Raw genomic sequence first — 6,000 nt, 5'->3', positions numbered from 1 at the left:
TTCTTCATTCCTAGGTCGGTTCATATACATTTCAAACTTTTTCAATACTGTGATTAATGCTAACATTCCTTTTCGATTGTTGAGTAAGCTTTCTGATGCTTTTTCAACTCTGAAGACATGAAACATACTAGATGGGATATTCTGTTGTCATCTTCTTTAAGTAGAACAGCTCCAATTCCACAGTCGGATGCATCAACTTGTATCACAAACTTTTTATTGAAGTCTGGTGCTTGAAACACTGGTCTTGAAGATAATATGGCTTTAATCTTCTCAAATGACTCTTGACATTCTGGAGTCCAAACAAACCTTCTTTTCAGACTGGTCAAGTTAGTTAGGGGAGCTACTACGGCTGAGAAATTTGAACAGAATAGACGATAAAATACACCCATACCCAAAAAATCTTTGTAGCTGTTTCCTGGTAGTAGGGGGTGGGGAGCTTACCCTTACGGACACCTTCTACATTAGCATCAATAGGAGCGAGAAGGCCTTTTCCAACTTCAAATCCTAGATACTGAACAGTTGCCTTTCCAAACTCACTTTTTTGTAAGTTGATTGTTAGTCCTGCTTCCTGTAGTTTCTTGAGCACTTTCCTTAATATCTTCAGATGTTCTTCCCATGTATTAGCATAAATCACATTGCCATCTAGGTATACACCCACTCCTTCTATTGATCCTAGTAGTTGATCCATTACTTGTGGAATGTTGCAGGTGCATTCATCAGACCAAACAGCAAAACAGTGTATTGATACAGTCCAAAAGGAGTAAGGAAAGCTGACAGTAACTTAGCATTCTCATTTAAGGGAATTTGATAATATCCTTTCAACAAGTCTATCTTGGAAACAAGTTTGGCTTGCCCAATATTATCAAGTAATTGATCAATAAAATGAAAGGGATAATTATCAGCCACACTGATGGAATTCAGTTTCCTATAATCAGTACACATCCCAAATGAGCCATCTGGTTTCTTCACTAACACACAAGGAGAACTATAATGACTTGAACTGGGTTCTGCTAATCCATGCTGCAACAAATATTCAACTTCTTTCTTCAAAACATCTTGATGAAAAGGTGATAAGCGATAAGCTCTCAGCTTAAAAGGTTTTCCATCTTCACTGATCTTTATCTCATGATTTGTCAAATTGGTACGCCTAGGTACATCTGCAAAAATTTCAGGGAAACTTTGAATCACTTCACTTAATTCACTGCTCAACGCTCAGATGTTTCAGTTTATCTTCCAAATTTTCTATTATTAAAGAATTGTTCATTTTGCTCTCAGCTCCCAAATCATAGCCATCATCGTCTTCTGTAGATGACGTTGTCTGTGTTATTGACACTGTTTCAGTTTTAGTCTCTGAGAAGCAAGGTTGCAAAAGATTCACATGTATCTTCCTCTGTCATTTTCTTCTTCCTGTTGTTTCAGTCACATAAGTTCGATCGCTTAACTTCTCTATTATCCTATAAGGACCTTGAAACTTATTGGTAAGGGGAAATCTTTTCACTGATAAGAACACTAGAACTTGCTGTCTACACTAAAATTTCTTAGCTCAGTCTTAGCATCATATTTTCTTTTCATGTTCTCTTGACTTATTTTCAGATTTTCTAAAGAAAATTTTCTAATTTCTCTTAACCTTTTCCTCAAGTTCTTCACATATTCTCCTTGGATTTCCTCTTGATTTTCTTCCCAATTATCTGGAAGAATCTTCAATGGACCTCTAATGTCTCGACCAAAAATCATTTCATTTGGTGAACATCCCATACTTTCTTGATAAGCATTCCTAACTTCAATTAACCTCGAGGGTAAACCAGCATCCCATTCTCTTCCTGGTTCACTACAATACTTAGTTAACATACTTTTCAATGTCGGTGGAACCTTTACAAGGCTCCTTGAGTCTCTGGATGATAAGCAGTTGATAACTCTTGTTTTACTCCTAACAAGTACATCACATCCTGGAACAATTTTGAAGTAAAGTTCATTCCTCTATCACTTTGCACAATTTCTGGTATTCCAAACTTGGAGAAAAACTCCACCAACTTCTCAGGAATTACCTTTGCACTTATACTTCTTACAGGAATCGCTTCAGGATACCTAGTCACTGGACACATTAATGTCACCAAATATTCATTTCCTCTCTTTGTTTTTGGAAGCTGCCCAGCCACATCTATAATTACCTTGCTAAAGGGTTCTCCACTAACTTCTATGGGTTGTAGGGGTGCTTTCTGAATGGTTTCATTCGGTTTTCCAGCTATCTGGAATGTGTGACATGCTCTGCAAAACTTGCTAACAACCTTGTGAAGTCCAGGCCAGAAAAAAATACTTTATAATCTTCTCAACAGTCTTCCAGGTTCGCATATGTCCAGACTCGTGGGCTACTGCTACCACTTGCTTCCTCAATGGGTATGGAATCAAAATTTGATGATATTCACCCCATTCAGCATTTCCTGGTATATCTGCACGTCGATGCTTCCTCATTAGCAATACTTCCTTAAGATAATAACAGGCAGGAGTTTGTTGCATCTCTTCTGGATCAACAACTCTGAAAAAACAGATCAGCCAATGTTGTATCCCTCTTCTGTAGTTCCATTAGCTTCTCTCTTGTCACTTGACCAATCAAGGGCTGAACTCTCAATATCTGCTAACTCTGCTTCTGTAGTTTCACTACTACCTTCAGGAACATTTTGACTACTCGGAGTCTCTTCAATAACAACAGCATCCCCTTCTTCTTGGGAAATCTCTTCATTACTAACACTAGGGGAAACTTCACTTTCCTGGAACAGCTCTTCTAAGCTCAAAGATCCATCACTTGATCCTTCTGGTACAGGTAAATCCTCAGTTTCTCCACTTGCAAACATAGTTCTCTTCATACTCCTGGTAGTTACACAACTTGGAAACAGGTGGGGGTTTTTCTTCTCTAAATCTACCATAGGACTAACCCTTAATGGTTTATCTGTCACTATAGGATAAAGAACAAATGGTAGACCACCTACTTCATTACCCAGTAAAACATGCACACCTTCAACAACTAGTGAGTCCTTTACAGCAAAATCAACATTCCCTGTCACCAATTCACAGGACAGGTGCAAGCGGCATATAGGAGTTACCTCTTCTCCTATACCCTTCGAAATAACTGAATTTCCGGTGAGATTCTTCTCCAACTGTGGGTGAGCACCATGAACTATCACACTATGGTTACTCCCCGTATCACATAATACCTTGACTGGTACCTGCACACTCAAGGAGGGAGTTGTCAGCATACCTTCATAGATATATGGCTTAAAAGCCTCCAAGCTGCTCAGCCACTCACTGCTTGAAGTTACATTTCCACTGGTTGCTAAACACTCTGCTTGTTTAGTCTCATTCTTCCCAACTGTCTCAGTCCTCCCCAAACTGCTCTTCGTAGTTTGCTTCACCTGGTTACCTTTAACCACTTGACCAACTGGTTTGGTCTGCTGTTGTGTCTGATAACAATCTTGACTGTAGTGTCCTACTCTTCCACACTTGTAGCAGACAACATTAGTCTTCTGTATCTGTCTTGAGAACATACTGGATGATGAAGATTGAACATTCAATTGCTGAGGGGTATTACCTGGCTTTGCATTGGCATAGCAACTAAAAGGATTTCCAGTTGTAATGTTCCTGAAATTTAGATGAGACCTGAAACCTGTGCGTTGTTGGTTCTGGTACTTGACATTATAATTTCTTTTGCTACAAATGATGTTGTAATCTTCACTCAATGTAGCAGCTTTGTCAAGTTTCTTAACCTCTCTCTCTCTTAAAAAGGCTCTTATGTATTCAGGAATTCCTCTAAGATATTTCTCTAGGACTACTAACTCCTCAAGTTCGTCCATAGATGTAGCTTTAGCAGCCTCCAACCATCGTTTAGAGCATCTTCTTACTTTGTAAGCATAATCCAAGAAAGTTATCTTGTTATCCTTTCTCAAAGATCTGAATCTTTCATTATAATATTCAGGGGTCATCTGGTAAACTTGTAGCACATTGTGTTTGAGCACCTTGTACTCTTTACACTGATCAAATGATAATGCTAAATAGGCACTTCTTCCTTTACCAATGAGAGCACTGTAACAAGGCTGACCATTTATCCCCTGGCCATCCCATACCTGAAGCCACTTTTTCAAAGTGATCAAAAAACTCATCTGGAGCTTCTTCTGTAAACTTTGGAATTAACTTCTGCACTCTTACTACATCAAATACAGGGTCTGAATTACCTTGAGTATGGTTAGGCGGTGTTACGGGTAACTTGGAGCGAGCTTCTGTCAATTTCATCTCTCTTTCATAATATTCTTGTTTCCTTGCTCTTTCTCTTTCCTCTCCTTGCTCTTTTTCTTTCTTCTTCTGCTGCTTTTTCTTCTTCTCTTTCTTTTCTTTCTCTTTTCTTTCTGTCTTCTCTTTCTCCTTCTGCTTGCATCTTCAGCTTAATCAAATTTTCTTCTGCTTCTGTACATCTAAGTTCTGCTTCTGCATCACTTTTCTCTTTCTTTTGCTCATGTTTATTTATAAATTCTGCCTCAGCTGCATTCAACAACTCTTGTGCCTCTCCTAACACTTCATCTATTTTACCAGAGTCCATCAATGCTTGGATTGCAATACATTTGATTTGCGCGTTAATCATATCACTAGACACATTACCTCGACATGCCACTGATAAAGCCGTCCACTGTGCCTTAGTCAGGTTGGATTCAGATAACTCTTGGATGGAAGGAGCTGCTAAAAATTTCTGAACATCGATCTCTGGCAGCAAATAATATATTGTCACTATGTGTACCAAGTACCTGGTTATTACACAACTAATCACAAAATTCAAAAGTATACCTCACTTCAGCCAGATACCTGACCTCTCATTACAATAAGAATTATGACTGAGTACTCTAAAGGTAGCAGTGATCCCTTAAAAAACTTATTAATCACTTGAAAAATGAAAATAACATCCTATTGGCCTATCACTTGTCGAGTGATCGATAAAGCTTTTAGCTTCGTTTAGCTTTTCCGCGTCATTTCCAGCTAAAGAGTTCAAGTGAGTATTTAATTGTTCTGTCACGTTTCTAAATTACAGACATCATCGTCTTTTTTCCCTCCACAAAATTTGATTATGTGGGGTTCACCTGGGCAATCTTATGGGTGACCACAATACTCTGAGCAGTTTCAGCATTTGTAGGGTCGCCCATGTTTAATCCTTTGTTTAATGTGCGTGATTGACTTCTTGTGATGATCAAGTGCTTGTCTTGCTTAATCTAGGGATCTTACTTCTCGGCATAAGTTTAATCAATAGCAGCTCATCTTTTTCATCTAATTCAAAAGGGACGCTCCCAAAAAATAAAGTCCCTCGCAAAAAGAACTATAACAAAGTTTGCTAATAAATGATTCTCATCAAATGAAATAAAAGAGAATAAAATAAATGAAGTAAAATATGAATATTTAAACAATTTAGTAAATACCATGGAAAAATAAGTCAATTTTCTTTAATAAAATTGTTAGTAATAATTTGTAAAGAAAGAAGTCTGAAGTTTACTAGAAATTAATTGCCTTGTATAGAATAACTGTGTTTCTAATGTAATAACCAAATGAAATATATGGTATCTAAATCATTCTTTTTAATTTGCTTCTAGAAACTTTATGTGTAAATATGTGTCTCTGTGTCTGTATATCCTTTTCTTACTTTGGTGCCGTGCCAAGTTGGAACTCAGCTGAGCAGACTTCTATTTCCTTGTTCGCTTCATCTCACAGACTTCTCTTTGCTTGCTTGCTTCGTCTTGTAGACTTCTCTTTGCTTGCTTGCTTCGTCTGATTCGATGTCTCCAATTTATTTTCTTTTTCTTCTTGTATCGTCGTAGTTACTGTCTTTTTTCCTTTAAATAAAAGTTTTCCTTTCTTTTCCTCTTTTAACACGTACGGCAGCGTAATCTATCTTTCTCTCTCTCTCTCTCGTTTTGTATGTGCAGTGCGGTGTATGTTCTACAGACGAGTTTATGTTGGAGTTTATAAACT

The sequence above is a fragment of the Macrobrachium rosenbergii genome, chromosome 21 (genome assembly GCF_040412425.1).
Source record: "Macrobrachium rosenbergii isolate ZJJX-2024 chromosome 21, ASM4041242v1, whole genome shotgun sequence".
NCBI lineage: Eukaryota > Metazoa > Arthropoda > Malacostraca > Decapoda > Palaemonidae > Macrobrachium > Macrobrachium rosenbergii.
The sequence above is the reverse complement of the archived record's forward strand: the minus strand, read 5'-3'. Positions refer to the sequence as shown.